Source organism: Gorilla gorilla, chromosome 8 (assembly GCF_029281585.2).
Source record: "Gorilla gorilla gorilla isolate KB3781 chromosome 8, NHGRI_mGorGor1-v2.1_pri, whole genome shotgun sequence".
NCBI lineage: Eukaryota > Metazoa > Chordata > Mammalia > Primates > Hominidae > Gorilla > Gorilla gorilla.
This window is the reverse complement of record NC_073232.2, coordinates 51,896,834-51,915,980: the sequence shown is the minus strand read 5'-3', so window position 1 is coordinate 51,915,980 and position 19,147 is coordinate 51,896,834. Positions and strand designations below refer to the sequence as shown.

Below are 19,147 nucleotides of genomic sequence, written 5' to 3'. Positions count from 1 at the left end.
ATTTGCTGAGGAGTGGTTTACTTCCAAGTATGTGGTCAATTTTGGAATAGGTGTGGTGTGGTGCTGAAAAGAATGTATAATCTGTTGATTTGGGGTGGAGAGTTCTGTAGATGTCTATTAGATCTGCTTGGTGTAGAGCTGAGTTCAATTCCTGGATATTCTTGTTAACTTTCTGTCTTGCAGATATGTCTAATGTTGACAGTTTGGTATTAAAGTCTCCCATTATTATTGTGAGGGAGTCTAAGTCTCTTTGTAGGTCTCTAAGGACTTGCTTTATGAATCTGGGTGCTCCTGTATTGGGTGCATATATATTTAGGATAGTTAGCTCTTCTTGTTGAATTGATCCCTTTACCATTATGTAATGGCCTTCTTTGTCTCTTTTGATCTTTGTTGATTTAAAGTCTGTTTTATCAGAGACTAGGATTGCAACCCCTGCCTATTTTTGTTTTCCATTTGTTTGGTAGATCTTCCTCCATCCCTTTATTTTGAGGCTATGTATGTCTCTGCACGTGAGATGGGTCTCCTGAATACAGCACACCGATGGGTCTTGACTCTTTATCCAATTTGCCAGTCTGTGTCTTTTAATTGGAGCATTTAGCCCATTTACATTTAAGGTTAATATTGTTATGTTTGAATTTGATCCTGTTATTATAATGTTAGCTGGTTATTTTGGTTGTTAGTTGATGCAGCTTCTTCCTAGCATCGATGGTCTTTACAATTTGGCATGTTTTTTCAGTGGCTGGTACCGGTTGTTCCTTTCCATGTTTAGTGCTTCCTTCAGGAGCTCTTGTAGGGCGGCCTCATGGTGACAAAATCTCTTAGCATTTGCTTGTCTGTAAAGGATTTTATTTCTCCTTCACTTATGAAGCTTAGTTTGGCTGGAAATGAAATTCTGGGTTGAAAATTCTTTTGTTTAACAATGTTGAATACTGGCCCCCACTCTCTTCTGGCTTGTAGAGTTTCTGCCGAGAGATCCGCTGTTAGTCTGATGGGCTTCCCTTTGTGGGTAAGCTGACCTTTGTCTCTGGCTGCCCTTAACATTTTTTCCTTCATTTCAACTTTCATGAATCTGACAATTATGTGTCTTGGAGTTACTCTTCTCAAGGAGTATCTTTGTGGTATTCTCTGTATTTCCTGAATTTGAATGTTGGCCTGCCTTGCTAGATTGGGGAAGTTCTCCTAGATAATATCCTGCAGAGTGTTTCCCAACTTGGTTCCATTCTCCCCGTCAGTTTCAGGTGCACCAATCAGACGTAGATTTGGTCTTTTCACATAGTCCCATATTTCTTGGAGGCTTTGTTCATTTCTTTTTACTCTTTTTTCTCTAAACTTCTCTTCTCACTTGATTTCATTCATTTGATCTTAATCACTGATACCCTTTCTTCCAGTTGATCTAATTGGCTACTAAGCTTGTGCATGCATTATGTAGTTCTTGTGCCATGGTTTTCAGCTCCATCAGGTCATTTAAGGACTTCTCTACACTGGTTTTCTAGTTAGCCATTCATCTAATCTTTTTTCAAGGTTTTTAGCTTCTCTGCGATGGGTTTGAACTTACTCCTTTAGCTCAGAGAAGTTTAATCATCCGAAGCCTTCTTCTCTCAACTTGTCAAAGTCATTCTCCATCCAGCTTTTTTCCATTGCTGGTGAGGAGCTGTGTTCCTTTGGAGGAGGAGAGGCGCTCTGATTTTTAGAATTTTCAGTTTTTCTGCTCTGTTTTGTCCCCATCTTTGTGGTTTTTATCTAGCTTTGGTCTTTGATGATGGTGACATACAGATGGGGATTTGATGTGGATGTCCTTTCTGTTTGTTAGTTTTCCTTCTAACAGTCAGGACCCTCAGCTGCAGGTCTGTTGGAGTTTGCTGGAGGTCCACTACAGATCCTGTTTGCCTGGGTATCAGCAGCGGAGGCTGCAGAACGGCGAATATTGCTGAACAGCAAATGTTGCTGCCTGATCGTTCCTCTGGAAGCTTCATCTCACAGGGGTACCTGGCCTTGTGGGGTGTCAGTCTGCCCCTACTGGGGGTTGCCTCCCAGTTATGCTACTTGCGGGTCAGGGACCCACTTGAGTAAGTAGTCTGTCTGTTCTCAGATCTCCAACTCCATCCTGGGAGAACCACTACTCTCTTCAAAGCTGACAGAGAGGGACATTTAAGTCTGCAGAAGTTTCTGCTGCCTTTTGTTCGGCTATGCCCTGCCCTCAGAGGTGGAGTCTACAGAGGCAGGCAGGCCTCCTTGAGCTGTGGTGGTCTCCACCCAGTTCAAGCATTCTGGTCGCTTTGTTTACCTCTCAACCCTCAGCAATGGTGGGCGCCCCTCCCACAGCCTCACTGCCACCTTGCAGTTTGATCTCAGACTGCTGTGCTACCCATGAGCGAGGCTGTGTGGGCATGGGACCCTCCAAGCCAGGTGCAGGATATAATCTCCTGGTCTGCTGTTTGCTAAGACTGTGGGAAAAGCACAGTATTAGGGTGGGAGTGACCCGATTTTCCAGGTGCTGTCTGTCACAGCTTCCCTCAGCTAGGAAAGGGAATTGCCTGACCCCTCACATTTCCTGGGTGAGGCGATGCCTCACCCTGCTTCAGTTCACGCTCGGTGGGCTGCATCTACTGTCCTGCAACCACTGTCTGACAAGCCCCAGTGAGATGAACCCGGTACCTCAATTGGAAATGCAGAAATCACCTGTCTTCTGCGTCGCTTACACTGGGAGCTGTAGACTGGAACTGTTCCTATTCCACCATCTTGGAATCGCCTCCCCCTAGAAGTTGTGTTTATAATGTACTTGTATAACAGCCACATATAGTACTCATGTACAAACATTTTTAAAACACTCTCTCTTTCTCTATTCTTTCTAGACCCAAAATGACCACACTCCAATTGTTTCCAATTAGACCTGTTTTAAGCACATGTTACACGGAAACAAGGGAGTGAGTTCCCTTACCTGGATATCTGCTTGGTGACGACGTTGTGCCTGATGGGCAGTTGGGCACCAAGGGGGTCTGGTCGTCATCTGAGAGTGACACATCTATAGTATCTGAAAATGTAGAGACACTTGCCTCTGTATTTGGTGTGCTGCTGGAAAAGAAAAAAAATACATATCACATGGTTGCACAGATTTTCTTTTACATGTAGTTGGCTGATAATGGTGAAATTTTAGTAGAGTCTGGATCACCTAAAAAGTGTATTCAGAAAGTTCACCCATTCACTGTGGACTTCTAGCAGGAGAGCTTAATTCTGTAGAAATTTCAAGCAAAATGACTTATTGGCGAAGCAAAATTACTATCTCATTTGCTCTTATTTTAATGGAATTAAGATTAGATTTGCACTCTACTTAAAGTTAAGTAGTTTTGCTGGTGTATGTCTTCAAGTTTAAGAAAAATATTAGATAAAATCTTATGTCTTCAAGTGAAACTCTCTTCAACTTGTGTCTGAAGTAACTGTGCTTAAAAAAATGTGTTGGATGACAGTTGTGATGGATTAGACCTGGAAACAAGACAGAAATTGGTACCACATTTGATAGAGAGTAGATGAATCATGTTAGGGTTAATATCCTGACAGCAAAACACTCGCATTTAAACTTCTGAATGGATATAGATGGTTCAGTCTATTCAGACATCCTGGCAAGAGTGAATTTAGGATCTTGGTAGGATGTTGGTTTGTGAGAGGCGTAATTTTTCAGGAAGTAATCGCAAAGCTGGGTGTTGACAGCTTTGAGTTCAAATTTCAGACTCTCTGTAATATCACATAAATCACTCAATTCCGCTGTGGATCTGTTTTACTACCTGTAAAATATGATTCACTATGTTTCTTTCATACATATCTCATTGTAGTTCTCACTCAAATACTCTACTTCATATTTTAAGAATTAGGAAATAATTAAAAATATTTCTTGCCAAATCATAGTTATTGATGGGCACATAATTTTTTTTCCTTGAAAATTCTTTACTCTCTGTACCTGTTAGAAAAGTGAGAAAGTCTTAGACCAATTAGCTACTGGAAACAATGTGAAGCATGAGTTCACTGTAGCCATAAACCAAATTCCATTACAGGAATCAGACATTAGTATTGTTATTCACTTGGCTCTGATCATTTTGTGAGCAAGGGGAAAATCTGACTTTTGCACAAAGTCCTTTTACTCTGTGGGTTTATAATTTTGGCCGACAAATGGAGAGGTAAATTGACGATGACTTGCCAGCTAAGAATACTGTGTACTGTCTACCACCATAGGGAGCCAGAATTTTGTCATTTAGCATGATATCTTTTTAGCTTTCCTTACCCAGATTTCCAGCAAAAAAGCAAATTTCTGTATTTCTCAATGAAAAAGCCTTTTAAAAGGTAAGGAGAGTCCATTGTTAGCCCTGGCTGTTCCTGGGGTTAATGTTGATAAGACTGTATTAAACTGTCATCAAGCCTGGCTTCAGGCGTAATGGGAAGACTCTCCCATCACCAGCAAGCATTGATTCCTCATGGACTAGGTGTATTAGTCCATTTTCAGCTGCTGACAAAGACATACTCGAGACTGGGTAATTTATAAAGGAAAGAAGTTTAATTTACTCATGGTTCTGCAGGGCTGGGGAGGCCTCAGGAAACTTGCAATGATGGTGGAAGAAGAAGCAAGCATGTCTTTCTTCACATGGCTGCAGGAAGGAGAAGAATGAGTGGGGAAAAGCCCCTTATAAAACCATCAGATCTTGTGAGAGCTCTCTCGCTATTACAAGAACAGCATACGGGAACTACCCCCATGATCCCATTACCTCCCATCGGGTCCCTCCCAACACACATAGGGATTATGAGAACTACAATTCAAAATGAGATTTGTGTAGGGACACAGCCAAACCATATCACTAGGTTAGGATTGTGAAGCCAGGGAGTGGGGCAGTGAAGTATTTAAGGCCTTCTGGGGAAACAGCACAGCATAGCACTGTAGTTAAGGGACAATACTTTGGGAGCCAGATAGGTCTGGAAGGAAATCCTAGCTCAGTACTCAGTATATATGCAACTTTGGACAAATGACTTAACTTTTTTAGTCTAAATGAGCTCATCTGTAAAATACGAGCATTGTTGCCTACCTTGTAGGTCTGTTGTAAAGATTACATGAGATAGTGTTTGCCAAATATTTGGCAATGTCAAGACCTGGGGTGTGGCGTGTGCTCATCCTTCTCAGACAGCCCTCCCATGGGTCTTTCCCTTTCTGGTCCGATTTGTAAATAAATATTAAAAATTCTTGGTGTCTGTTGCTTTAAAAAAGCATTTTGGGTTGCCATTTACATTTTTTATGTAATCAAATTTAATTTCCCTTTACCTCTGTACGTAGCCGGCGTTATAACTTGGATTTAGATACAATATATGCTACAACTTAGTCATTTCTGGAAGATGAGGTAGGGGCCCCTTGGGAGTCAATTGCATGAGATCTTGAGTTAGACTTCATCCAAAAAGAAGTTGGAAATGAGATGGTCAGGTTTACTTCAAGGGCAGCGCTGGGGGCAGAGGAGAGGGCTGATCACTACGTTAGTCCCTCAGGCTTGATGCTGTGTTACTTAATACACTTTAAGCAACATGGGCACTTATTAGTAGGATATATGGTGTCCCATGTGTGTATTTCAGGTGGTACTGTGAAGCCAGCCACTCTGTTGTCAAGGAGGCTTGCTTATTTGATTGTCCTTACCTGAATCAACTACACGTCTTTCATGAACTCCAGGATACCTGTCTCTGGAGATAAGAACAGCTGTGTTCAGTCAAGATCAGGCATCAAAACAGACCCATAGTTACTGGCAGAACAGCCTCATCAGACTTTGGGGAGATGAATCTTTATAAACAGCCGTGAAATTACTTGATGCAATTGGCCCTTTCAAACACTGCTCTTTACCCATTGGCTGTTACCATTGGTGCCATACATGTAAGCAGTCACTAGAGTATCCTCAGCCATTCAGCTGAATATGTTCCCAGCATCATTCTGCTGTCAGTCAACTGGGAGAGTATATAGTCTTGGTCTCTTATGGCAACAGCAGGTGTGTGTGTGTGTGTGTGTGTGTGTGTGTGTGTGTGTGTGTAGCCATGTGTAGATGGCAAGTATTAAGTACAACATGGCTCTCTGATCAATGTAGCCCATTCTTTTTTTTTTTTTTTTTTTAAGAATCTGGCCACTTACATTTATTCATAGGAAATTAAATTCCCTGTATTTTGGGCAGCTGGAATTTTATTACTTTCAGGAGGAACAATAAATGTTTTTAAACATCAGTTTATACAAAGCATCTAAAGTCTCCTCCAACATATTCTGTTCATCACTGGAGGTCCTGGCTCTGTGAAGAATGATCAAACTTGGTAAACAGTTTCTCTAAATAGAATGTGTGAAATAATTATCTGCGGGTCTTGATATATACAGAATAGGAAGGAGTAAATTACATACAGAATTTGGAGCTAGAAATCCTCCTATGAAATTCAGATTAATGATTGGTTTTATATTTAGCGTCCCTCTTCCAGGAGATTAATAAAGCAGGGCCGATTCTGTACATTTAATAACTATTTACCTGGTGTGATTTGGGAGGCATAAAAATTATCTGCCTCAATATAGTTTTTTTTTTACCCAAATGATAATATCTGTCTCTAAGATTCATTCTTTTAGGTTAAATATTGCCTCCTTACCTAGTTCTCTTTGTTGGAAGTAGATAATTCATAATGCTACTTATATTTTGGTGTTAATTTCTTTATTCAATATACCTCTCTCTCTCATAAGATGGGTGTGTGTGTGTGTGTGTGTCTGCGTGTGTGTTTATGTGTTTGACTGTACTAGTCACAGGGTTATGGCTATGGACTACTGTATATCTAGAGAGAGGGCTGGAGGTTGGCTGGGTAGGAAGCATTTGTAAGACATACTTTTAAATTTTGCACAAGGCATTATCTTAGGACTTATTTTGGGGTTATAGCCTTAGAATTCTTGATATAGAGAATTTCTTTTTCTCAGTGATTGTATTTTACATCACAGGTAATGATTCCCATCTACCTAGCTGTTATCATATGCCCACCCCGGGGCCAATCACGGTGATCATGAGTTTAAAGACATGGGATTGGTCAATTTAGGCCACACGCCTCAGATACCTGAAAGCAGGGGTTGGTGGTGTATTGTACTTGGCAGCCTCATCAGAACCATGTGGAGTAAGGGAAGAGAGTTTTCCAAAGGCAGATGGGGTTGCTATCTGTGCTAGAAAAGGAAAAGGCATGGCAAAACACAAATGACACTAACCACTGGAGTCTTCTGACTCAAAATCATCTCCACTCAGAATTTTATTGTGTAAAATAATTCATTCTAACCAGAAGGGTGTGGTGAGTGAGTGAAGGCCAGATGTTTGGAATATGTGCACCCCTGGGGAGGGGGTGATTCTGAAACTCTGCCTCTCTGTGCTTGAGATGAAATAAATCAATACAAAATAGAAGCAGTTGGCCACATGACATTAACACATAAACATGGATCATTTGTAAATGTGCTAATGATGAGACCAAGACGTTTTACATTTCTGCATCAAAGGGGTGTCTTCCAGACTTGACCTTTCAATAGAGAACTATCACCTCTAAGGAGGTGACAATTGTGATTGGCAGCCTCACAGGGGTGGGGGAGCAAAAAACTTAGATATTACAATGGTTTGTGGCTTCCCAAAGCTATAGTGCATAAACATATATGCAATATCATGGGGAGGACAATTTAAAAAAATACCTAAAAGAGGTCTTTAGGAGACAATAATGGAAAAAAAAGGTTGAGACACATTGTTCTATATCTAAGCAAGTTGACTTATCTTAGGAAGATGTGAACTAGAGTGAAACGATGTTATGAAGCTTGTGATCAGAGACACAGCGAGACTGGTGAAAACACAATTGGGATTGGAACCCAGACACCTCCTAACTCTGTGGAAATGGACAAGTAACTTAATCTCTCTGCATCTCAGTTTCCTAATAGTGGCCTTTTGCAGTCAATCCTTCCCCCAACTACTGGCCTCAGGCAACTATTGATCTGCCTTCTGTCACTGGTTTCCTAGGATTTCATGTAAATAGAATGATACAATATGTGTTCCTTGTCTTGTGTCTGACTTCTTTTGCTCATCATATTTTTGAGATTCATTAATGTTGTTGTAATGTATCAGTATTTCATTCATTTTTATTGCTAATTTGTGTTCTACTCATCAGCTGATGGGCATTTGGATTATTTACAGTTTGGGGCTATTAAGAACAATGCTACTATGAACATTTATGTGCAAGGCTCTGTGTGGACATTACTTTCCAAACTTTTTTTTTTTTTTTTGACAGAGTCTTGCTCTGTTGCCCAGGGTGGAGTGCAGTGGCGTGATCTCGGCTCACTGCAACCTCCACCTCCCAAGTTCAAGCAATTCTCTTGTCTTAGCCTCCTGAGTAGCTGGGACTACAGGCGCCCACCACCACGCCTGACGAATTTTTGTATTTTCAGTAGAGACAGGGTTTCACCACGTTGGCCAGGCTGGCCTTGAACTCCTGACCTCAAGTGATCTGCCCGCCTCGGCCTCCGAAAGTGCTGGGATTACAGGTGTGAGCCACTGTGCCCAGCCCCAAACTTTTTTTATACTTGGTTCTTGCTACCAGATGCCATTGGATACCAGATATTCTATTTAGTTAATACATACATAAACTGTACATTGTGCAAAACAAACAAAAGACAAAAAGCAGGGAAGAAAAAATACAAATGAGTAAACTGGATAAAATTCTTTGTGAAATGCTGCAGATTTTATAAATATTTGTTGCTAGAAATAGCATATTTAAAAGATACTTGGAGTGTGAAAAAGTGTGTGAAATAGAGACACCCCCAAATGTACAAACTTATCATACTAGTGGTATAATTTTGCAAAACTAATGCATAACTATGTAAAATACAAAATTAGGTTCAAAGTATTTTGGGACACACTGGCTATAGAAAAAACTTAATTCATAATGCTTAATTCATAATTTTTGGCAGAAAAAATATCCTTAAGCAAATAGGTTTCAGGTAAACAAATTTTAGGCAAATTCACTTTAGGCAAATTTCACTGTCAATGGAATAGCATTTGTGATTAATTAAACATGTATGGCAAAAGGAGAGGTCAAACCTGGGGTGATTCTTAGGTTTTTCTTAAGGACTAACAGGCAGATAGAGGTATCATTCATGGAGACGAGAAATTTAGGAAGGGAAAGAGGATTTGTGGTGACATTGGGAGGGGAGAAAATGAGTTCAGGTTTATTTGTGTTGAGTTTGAGCTTCTTGGGAGGCATCTGGGTCAAGGTGTCTAGTAGGTATAAGATTTATGGAACACAGCAAAAATCTGGCTTGGAGATACCTAAAATTAGGGCTTCATATGGGAGAAAGCCACAGCACACAGGTGTTTAGACACATGGAGACACATCAGGAGAATTGTTGGGGTTGGAGGAGCTCTGTAGGAGACACTTATTCCAATGCAAGAGATTATGAGGCTTTCCTGTCGATTTTGCCTGAGTTTCTCCAAGTAAAGCTCATCTGGATGTTCCAGGGCACCAGACATACCCACAGTCCTTACACCTCAGGGACTCATGGCTTTGGCTTACAGGGGGTGGGTGATTCTATGAACAGCATGGCTTCGTTCCAGGGGTTAATATGTGTTGGAAGCTACAAAGAAAAACTGAAAATATGGACTCTCTGAAAATGATATTAGGGAATAAATGTCACTGCTTTGAGCTCCTTGCACAGTGTGTAACATAAAAAGGGAGGGGGAGAGTGTGGCAGATGCCTTTGGTGCCCATGCCACCTCCCCACTGCCCATTTCTAGTTTCAGCTGGAGCTGTGGCAGATGGTTCTGGTGAACTGAGGCTCATTTTTTGTGTCTTTCTGATGTCTCTCTTAGGGTATTCTCTGGCTTTGTAGAAGCCCTCTTGACTTACATGCAACTGCAGCCCAGAAATCCAGGAGAGCCAATGCTGTTGGGAGCAACCTTCAATCAGTAGGTATTGGGAGCCAGTGGCTAAATACTCCAGATACTAGTCCTGCAGGTGGGCAGCATTGGAGCCATCCTGTATGCTTTGTGGGAGCTCTGGTTGAACCATGCCCTGTTTCTTGCAATGGTACTTGGATAACACATCTTTATATTTTCTTTTCCTCTTTTCTTGTCTCACTTTATCATTCATTCACTCCAGATTCCTGCATCACTTCTCATGTAAGTCATCTGCACCCAAGTGCTTGCCCCAGGCTCTGCTTTTGGGGGAACTTACTCTAAGACAACTAGCTTTGCCCACTCTTCAACAGAACACGGTCTGCTCGAGTGCTTCCTGCTGGCCCTGGCTGCAGGAAGACACTGTGGTGTCTGGCAGAAACAGCAGGGGGCCCAATGGATGCAGCAACACCCAAACAATGGGAGCCAGGAGGTGAAGGTGAAGGCAGGAACTGAGTTTGGTACATGGTAACTATGGGGCAGTGGGCTGGATGTGTCCATGAGACAACCCCAGGGGACTCTAGAAGTACTTGGTAGCGACTTGGCTGCACACTGGGATTCTGCATTGTCAGAAATGGGTAAGAGCCAGTGAAACCCTAGTTATGCGCAAGATTTGGAACTGTCAGAGTATGTGTGGTTGTTTAAGCAATGACTAATGACAGTAAGTAAAAATTTCCTAGGAATAGCCCATTGGTTCTCAACCTTTGGTGCACATCAGAATCACCTAAGGAACTTATTCAAAGTACAGATGTCCCCGAAGTGCAATCTCTAGGAGTCTAGCCATCTCTATTGTATATTTTGGAAAAATTCCTCAGCTGATAATGATGCCCAGTAAAACTTGAGGACCTCTGTGCCATGTGAAACAAAAATAAGGGCAGAGGTAGAAGTCCGAGGAGGCATTAACATGTAAGAAGTAGACAGAGAAAGATATCTGCGAATGAAGGTATGAGGGAGCAGTCAGAAAGGAGGCGGGGAGCGTCTCGAAGAGGGGAAGTAAGGCTCATGACGGGAAGACTGAAAAAGATGTTGGTAGAGGCAGTTTCAGGGAAACAGTGAGGGCCGATGTCAAGTCACAGCAGACTAAGGAATGAAGAGGAAAAGTACGGGAGTGTACTATACCATGTTCACACAGCTCACAGATCAAATTCTGTCTTCCACCAAATCGCAGCCACTCCGTAGAATAGCACATACAGTGGTGCACATATAACCTAGGGTTAGTGCAGCTCCCGCTCCACCCTCAGCACCAGGGAGACTGTGGCTGTGCCGCCTCTAGAAAAGTACCTGTGAGAATCTCTAACAGATAACAATCTCCAAGAAATTAAGAAGGAAAAGACCCTTAAAATAATTAAGCATTTCGGAACAGTGGACTCAAAGAAAGGGATTGTATTTTGATGTTTTGAAATGCAAGTTGTCTCAATGGCACGCTTTCCCCTCTTGGACGGCGTGCAGACTGTCAATCCCTGGCGTCACGCCCTCTGGAAGGCTGCAGAGCCGAGAAGGGAGAAGCCCCTTTCGGGGAAATCTCCTCGGCCACATTTGTCTTGCACTGTGGCAGTGCATCCTCTAGATGGCGATAAATCCCCAAAGAACGCCAAGCCTTTCCTCCTGGCTATAGGTCCCTTGGCAAATTGCTTTCTTAGTAGAGAAAAATGAGAGGCATTTCTTCAGAATTGACTGGAAGCTGCTGAGAAAGCTCTTCCTTGCCTCTTAGTTTTTGAAAGGCCTTTGAAACAGTGGCAAGGGTCTAGCGATTGGAATATTGAAATCTAATGAAGGAAGGAGCTGCTGCATTTCTCAGTATCCTGGAGCTGGGGCCTGGCAGTAATGATGGTGGGTGGTAAAGAGCTCCCTAGACAGACTTCCCTGCTTTGCAGAAACAGCCTCTCCCCCAGGCTGTAACACCTGTGGGTTCTTACCTTTCTCAACAGGGGTATGTCTGTTCATTTTCCATAGGGTAGCTAATGCTAATATGAAACAATTTTTTTTGTTGTTGTTTTGCGTTTATCCACCAGGTGTCACTATGTGCCAAGAGCTTTAGAAATCTCATTCAATCCTCTCAAGCAGGTTCTAGTATTTTTCCCTTATTTAAATAAAGGAAATACTTGGCCAAAGTCACTATGGCTGCGTTTTGATTCTAGAGCTTAGGTTCTTAATCACACTGCTATAGTACCTCAAAGACAATGCCTCAAAACACTCAAACCTCTGGAAAAGGATCTCTGATGGGTCAGGGATCAGTAAAGTGTCTCTCAGGAGACTGGCCTAGAACATGAGATGATGAGGTGTCCAGGGGCTCAGGTTTTCTGAAAGGAACATGAAGGCACCCTGGAGAGGGTAAAAGAGTTCAGAAGAGAACTGAGGCGTGTGTGAGCCAAGGATGGGATGACTGTTCTTCCCAGAGCTGCCAGCGGCCAGCCCCACCTGTGATTTGGGACTGGACTATTAACCAATAAATGGCCTCAGATTTTTAGTTTGATAGTCAGTGACTTTCTTGGAAACCAGTCAGCCAAATGACCTGTTCAAAGCAGTCAGCAAGTGCACATTTGATCTGGAAATGGGATTGGCAGTCATTGGCCTATTGTGTCTCTGGGTGGGGGCAGCTTTGGTTTCTGACTGTCAGAGAAAGATTCCACCTGACACATGAACCAGCAGGGCTTGGGGTAGGCTTGGTGCAGATGTCTCTACGGTGAACTTCTTACAGGGAGTCACCAGGAGGAATGTTCAGGTTCTCTTTTGGAAATGCAGTTAGTGGCATTGAAGTCACTTTTCTTGCCCTTTCCCCAGTTTGCCTTTAGCATGACTAAAAACATTTAAAGATGACCATTTGTTGATTATGTGCTTGCTATGTGTCTGGCCCTGTAATGAGCCATTTATGTGCACTATCCCATCCACCTCTTACATAACCCTATGAGGTAAATTTTATTATCTCCATTCTACAGGTGAGAAAACTGGACTTAGTGTGGTCAAGTAACTTACTCAAAGACACACAGGAAGTAAGTGGCAGAACCCTGGTCTCTTTATTCTGAGACCTTCCTCTTACCTACTTTGTTAGGCAGAATCTTCTTTCTCTGCCTAAAATCAGGCTCATTGGCAAAGGCAGAAGCAGAGATGTACAATGATTACTGGAACTCACAAGTCACAGGCTCCTCTGTGCCTCCCCAGAGCAGACAAGATTCAGTCTGAAAGGAAGTCAGTGAGATGTAAAGGAAGGTCTTGGAAACATAGAACTGTCAGACCTGAGGAATAACGTTTCTGCTCCCTGGCTGTGGCTGTGGGAGACACATATGCAAGCCAGGAGGCAGGCCCTGCACTTCTTGAATGAAATTCTGAGGTTGAGTTTGGTTGCCTGCTTCTAGTCTTTTGTCTGGCTATGTGGCTATTATTAACTCTATTAGTACCGCAGTCAACTGGCTGTATTTAACAGTAACATTAATACTGATGGGCACCTTGATGGCAGCTGAGGATTACAGTTGACGGGGCAGCTCTATCCTGGTGATCAAATGGGATGCTTGATGTTGCAGCCACATTTGCCTCCCCTACCTCAAATACTCGAGTGCTTTTACTATATTATCAACATCCATCCTAAAAATGCTGTCAATAGCTAGCTATTTTCCCTTTCCCTCAAGGATCCTGAAACGCTTTGCACGTGTTCTTCCTACTGAAAGATAGAAGCCTGGTGTTATAGTTTATCCCCATTTACAAGATGGATATCCTTAAAAGCAAATTGGAAGCTGAGCTGTGTCTCTGCACAATGGCTTCCTTTCATATACCGTGTTTCTCTCCAGAGATATAAGAATATACAGAAATACAAAAGCCTTATTTATGAAAACATAGAGGAAAACATTTGAACGTTCACTTTTATCAGCACTGCATTTTCTTGCTTAGCATTAATCATTTGGCTCATTTTTATTCTTTAATAGAAACACATATCCATGTTAACAAAGAAAGAAAATTAAAACCTTGTCAATCAAAAATTATTTGATTATGTTAATGGTTTTATTTAATGTCTTTTTCTGCCTCTTAGTGTGATTTCTCTTCTCCATATACTTTTAAGAAAAAATTATGTTTCTTCAGCCTATCAACTAACATTTATTAAGCTCTTCCTACGCATATGGCACTATTCAAGGCTCTGTATGGGACATAGGTTTGTGTACCTTTTTCTTCCATAAAAGAGCTTACAATTTAGCTGGGAAGAAACCTGTCTATCCACATTTATGTCAATATAGAGTTACTGCCTCTATTGTTAGTTATGACAAATAAGAGGCACAGTTATGTCTTCTAGGACTTCATAGGAAGGAGATGTCGCTGTGAGTGGGCTGTTCAGAGATGAGTTCTGGGAAGTAGTGATCATTCATTCATCCATTCCACAAATACTTGTTGTGCCGGCCACTTGGCAGCTTGCTGGGGCTACGATGATGGATCAGAAAAGCTCCTTGAGAAACTCATGATAGCAGGGAAACAGATGAATAAATAGCTGATTATAATCTAGGCCATGATGATTGGAAAAGGCTGAGCAGTTTGTGCAAAGTTTGGCCTAGGGGGAGATAATGGAGGCAAGTGGGGCTAAAACCCAGTCTCCATCCCCTCTTCCAGGGCAGACATGAGAACTGCAGGGACTTTTGTCACAGAGGGGGAGCCTCTTTGCAAATCCTGCCAAGGCATCGTATATATCAGTGGCTGCCCCGAGTGTGATCAATTTTTTTTCTATTTAAACATTTACATACAATAAAATTCATTTTTTTAAGTGTATAGTTCTGCGAGTTTTGGTAAATGCATAGAGTCATATAACTATCACACATCATGATATAGAATAGTTCCATCGTTCCTCTAAAAAAATTCCTCTACCTCTTTGTGGTTAAGCCTGCCCTCTTCCCCAGTGCCTGGAAACCACCAATCTGTTCTCCAATTCTATAGTTGTCTTTTCCAGAATGTCATATAAATGGAGCCATACAGAGTATAGCCTTTTGGGTCTGCCCTCTTACAAAGCATAATGTATTTGAGATTCATCCATGTTGTTGCATGTATTGATTATTTGTTTCTTTTTATTGATGAGTAGTTTTCCATTGAATGGATGTGCCACAGTTTGTTTATCCATTCCCAACTTGAGGGATATTCTGGTTGTTTCCAGTTTTTGGTGATGTAGCTGCTATAAACATTTACATATTATTTTCTGTGTGAACACAGGTTTTCATTTCATTTGGGTAATTATCCAGGAGCGAGGTTGCTGGGTTGTATGGTAAGTAGATATTTAGTTTCATAAGAAGCTACTTAGAGATAAAATAAATCTAAGATGAAACAACTTCCACTCTTTTATAGTAGTTATGCCAGTTTGCATTCCTACCAGCAATGTATGAGAATTCCAGTTGCTCTGTATCCTTGTCAGCACTTGATATTCTTCTTCTTTTTTAATTTAGCCATTCTATTAGTGATGTAATAGTATCATTGTGGTTTCAATTTGTTTTTCACTAATGACTAGTTATATTGAATGTATTTCACAGGCTTATTTGCCATCTATATATCTTCCGGGTAATGTACCTGTTGAAATCTTTCCCCATTAAAAAAACTAGATTTGCTTGATGTGGTTGAGTTTTGAGAATTCTTCTTTTTTTTAATTTTCCCAGACAGGGTCTCACTCTGTCTCCCAGGCTGGAGTGTAGTGGCACCATCATAGCTCACTGCAGCTTGAACTCCTGGGTTCAAACCATCCTCCTTCTTCATGAGAATTCTTTATATATTCTCAATACAAATCCTTTGTCAGATGTGAAATTTACAGTTATATTCTCCCAGTTTGTCCTTTCTAGCTATGTCTTTCTCAGAGCAAAAACTTAAAAATTTAATAAACCCAACTTACCAATTTTTAAATTTTTCTTTTCTTTCTTTTTTTTTTTTTTGAGATGGAATCTCGCTCTGTTGCCCAGGCTGGAGTGCAGTGACGTGATCTCGGTTCACTGCAACCTCTGCCTCCTGTGTTCAAGCCATTCTCCTGCCTCAGCCTCCCGAGTAGCTGGGATTACAGGCATGTGCCACCACGCCCAGCTAATTTTAGTATTTTTAGTAGAGACAGGGTTTCGCCATGTTGGCCACACTGGTCTCAGACTCCTGGCCTCAAGTGATCTGCCCACCTTGGCCTCCCAAAGTGCTGGGATTATAGGCGTAAGCAAGTAATTTTTAAATTTTATTGATTGCAATTTTGTTGTTATATCTAAGAACTGTGTCTAACTCAAAGTTACAAAGATTTTTCTTCGAGAAATTTTACAATTTTAGGTTTATATTTAGGTCTGTTATCCATTTTGAGTTAATTTTTGTATATGGTACAAGATGTGGATTGAAGCACTTTTTTTTGTACATATGGATATCCAACTGTTCCAGCATTATTTGTTGAAAACACTCTCTTCTCTTCATTAAACTGCTTTTGCTTTTTTTAAAAAATCAATTGGTCATGTTTATGTGGGTCTCTTTCTGGGTTTTCTGTTTTGTTCCATTGATCTAAGTGTCTCCCCTTTCTCCATTGTGAGTGTGGTAGATCTTAAGTCAGGAAGAGACACGGAGTGAGAGGGGAGCATTTGGGAGAGGACATGGGAAGGCGAGGAAGGGCTGGAGACTTTCCAGGCAACATAACCTTTAAGCCGAGATCTGTGTTGGGTAAGAGTGAGAGGGAAGAGGATGGGCAGGTATCATAGGTCACTTAAGCCTTAGGTATGTTCTGGGCAAACGCTGGAGACCAAGAGGGAAGTGGGTGGGGGCAACGGTATGGTTCACAGTGTGGTTGGAGCAGAGTATAAGAGTCAGGTTGGAGGCCGGGCGCGGTGGCTCACGCCTGTAATCCCAGCACTTTGGGAGGCCGAGGCGGGCGGATCACGAGGTTAGGAAATCGAGACCATCCTGGCTAACAAGGTGAAACCCCGTCTCTACTAAAAAATACAAAAAATTAGCTGGGCGTGGTGAAGGACGCCTCTAGTCCCAGCTACTCGGGAGGCTGAGGCAGGAGAATGGCGTGAACCTGGGAGGCGGAGCTTGCAGTGAGCCGAGATTGCGCCACTGCACTCCAGCCTGGACTACAGAGTGAGACTCCGTCTCAAAAAACAAACAAACAAACAAAAAAGAAAAAACAAAAAAGAGTCAGGTTGGAGACGACTCAAGTCAGGGTCGGGTCAAGAGAGGTGTGGATTTGATCCCAAGGGTGGAGTGGATGTATTCATTTCAGAGGAGGGCGTTTAAGCAGGTCAGCAGGATGAGTGAAAACACCACATTCAGAAGTTCTCTGCTGTCATTCGATCAGTGCATCTTCCCTAGCTCTAAAAGAGGGAGTCTGGCTTCTCAAACACAGCAGCCCCCAGGCCCAGCTGCCCAACCATTTCCCGGAGGGAGCAGCCCACTCAGCCCAGGAGTTGGAACCTGCTCTTCATTTTTCCCTCTTGCCTTGGCTGTGTAGCAAGGCCTTGGTGAATCGCAGTGCACTGCCTGGCGTGGAGCAGCAGATGGCAGCAAGGAGCAGAAGCAGCACAGTTCACGGCCTTCAATCCAGAGCAGCTTTAATATTGCAGCAATTTGGATGTCTGCATAAAAGCAGACTTGTTTTTTTTCTCTCCACTTCTGGCTCCTGGAAATAATATTCTCTTAACCTTTTGGAATTAAACCAGCCAAATAGAGTGTAACATGTTTCTTAATCATTTGGGCCACCTTCTCCTTTCTGAATGGATGTTGGTTTCAGTGGGAATGTTTTCTGTGGTTGTGGATCATTGAGAAGATGGTGCTGATTTGCTCTGGTAAGCTGAAGAAACAACCAAGCACGTGGCATGAAGTGAAATAAGGACAAATGCAAGAGACATCCTGGAGACAGGCAACTGTGGACAAAGAAAGTCTGTGGGGAAAGGGTGGTAAACCAGGTGCCCACCTGCCAGCATTATTGCTGAGGCACATCTCAGCCAGGTAAGCCTCTTCCTCAGAAAATTCTCCTCCCCCACTGCTCCCACTTCCAGAATTTCTTTGTGGACCAGGATGAAGGTTTTCAGACTTCAAGTGTTACTTTCTTGGGGAGCTGGCACACTCCCTCCCTCCCCTGGTACCCTACTAGACCAGGTGACACACTCACTCAGTTCAGTGCAACTTGCCTTCATGGCACTTTTCACAATGTGTAATTATATGACTGTGGGACAATACAATTGGTGTCTCTATCCTCTACTAGACGGTAAACCCCATGAAGGCAGGAATCGTTTTTGCTTTGCCTATTTCTGTACCCGATAGGTCTGGCATAGTTGCTGGCATAACTATGACACAATTGTCTGTTGAATAATTCCATGATTATATAAGCAGAAGAGGATATATAATAGAGAGGCAGAGAGCCAGATTGATCTGGGTGGAAATCTGGTGTTACTCTTATTAGTCTGTTTTCATGCTGCTGATAAAGACATACCCAAAACTGGGAACAAAAAGAGGTTTAATTGGACTTACAGTTCCAAATGGCTGGGGAGGCCTCAGAATCATAGTGGGAGGCAAAAAGCGCTTCTTACATGGTGGTGGCAAGGGAAAATAAGGAAGAAGCAAAAGCGGAAACCCATGATAAACCCATCAGATCTTGTGAGATTTATTCACTATCATGGGAAAGATCAGCCTCCATGATTCAATTACCTCCCTCTGGGTTCCTCCCACAACACGTGGGAATTCTGGGAGATACAATTCAAGTTGAGATTTGGGTGGGGACACAGCCAAACCATATCACTGTTATTCATCCACTGCATGTACTGGGTATGTTGCTCCAAATTTCAGTTTTCTCATCTGTAAAATAGAAACAATGGTACCTATCTTGCAGTCTGGTTATGAGTATACAGTGAAATTATCTGTGTTAAGTATTTAGCCCAGTACTTGAAAGTAAGTGCCTGTACATGATAGTTACTTTAATTTTTACGATAGAGCCTTCATATGCAATTTGCCCAAGGAAACAGCATTGGTCTGATTTCAAAAGGAGATGAACTGACTAACGTGAGAGCTTGTTTCATACAGTTTTGAATGGAGAGAGGAAGAGAGAGTTGTTGGAGGTATGGTGTTGCTGCTGTTGCTGCTGAAATGAGTGACTTGAAAGTCCCAAAAGTGTTAAGATGTTCTGCACTAAGGTGTGTGGGAAAAGACTGCTCCAAGTCACAATAAATAATAAGCTGACTAGGTGAGGCCATATCCTGGTTTAAAAAAAGAAATACAGT

General features: G+C 42.1%; 1 long non-coding RNA gene across 2 annotated transcripts in view; it reads right to left on the bottom strand.

Annotated features, from left to right (window-relative positions):
• The window catches only part of LOC129524811 (uncharacterized), a 64,028-nt gene that overhangs the window by 31,824 nt on the left and 13,057 nt on the right, over positions 1 to 19,147 (bottom strand). The window contains exons 2-5 of one of the 2 annotated variants that reach the window (XR_008668747.2): positions 12,991 to 13,129; positions 5,663 to 5,706; positions 4,552 to 4,634; positions 2,939 to 3,072 (exon numbers count right to left, since the gene is read on the bottom strand). This is a non-coding gene — a long non-coding RNA (uncharacterized lncRNA). Of the gene's footprint in view, positions 1 to 2,938; positions 3,073 to 4,551; positions 4,635 to 5,299; positions 5,420 to 5,662; positions 5,707 to 12,990; positions 13,130 to 19,147 lie in introns of those variants that run through there. The other variant, XR_008668748.2, reaches the window with a different exon arrangement.